This window comes from Bison bison, unplaced genomic scaffold (assembly GCF_000754665.1).
Source record: "Bison bison bison isolate TAMUID 2011002044 unplaced genomic scaffold, Bison_UMD1.0 scf7180017864149, whole genome shotgun sequence".
NCBI classification, from domain to species: Eukaryota; Metazoa; Chordata; class Mammalia; order Artiodactyla; family Bovidae; genus Bison; species Bison bison.
Window position 1 is genome coordinate 2,712,641 of NW_011494721.1, and position 693 is coordinate 2,713,333.

The 693-nt window shown below is 45.3% G+C and overlaps 1 protein-coding gene across 1 annotated transcript in view; it reads right to left on the reverse strand.

Moving 5' to 3' along the window:
* The window catches only part of SI (sucrase-isomaltase (alpha-glucosidase)), a 115,546-nt gene that overhangs the window by 91,216 nt on the left and 23,637 nt on the right, over positions 1–693 (reverse strand). The gene's annotated exons all lie outside the window — the stretch shown is intronic.

The window sequence follows — 693 nt, forward strand, 5'->3', positions numbered from 1 at the left end:
CGACTTCACTTTCACTTTTCACTTTTATGCATTGGAGGAGGAAATGGCAACCCACTCCAGTGTTCTTGCCTGGAGAATCCCAGGGACGGCGGGGCCTGGTGGGCTGCCGTCTATGGGGTTGCACAGAGTCGGACACGACTGAAGCGACTTAGCAGCAGCAGCAGCAAAGGATTATATACAACAAAAATATACTTGATTTACCTTGTTTAAAATATATATAAAGCATTAATCATATTAGATTAAATGTATTAAGCAATGGTCTTTTAAAATAACTGTATTGATCTTCTCACTGAACTTATCATTGTACATATTTCCAGCACATTCATTTATTTAGCATAGTTTATTAATTTCAGCTGGCATTTATCTAGTTTCTATTGTGTGCCTTGCTAGCAGCTAGACACAGCACTTTTTGCCTGGGCTTCCCTGGTGGCTCAGACGGTAAACAATCTACCTACATTTCAGGAGACCTTGGTTCAATCCCTGGGTTGGGAAAATCCCCTGGAGAAGGGAATGGCAACCCACTTCTGTATTCTTGCCTGGAAAATCCCATGGACAGAGAAGCCTGGTGGGCTACAGTCCTGCTGCTGCTGCTAAGTCGCTTCAGTGGTATCCAACTCTGTGCGACCCCATAGATGGAAGCCCACCAGGCTCCCCCGTCCCTGGAATTCTCCAGGCAAGAACACTGGAGTGGGT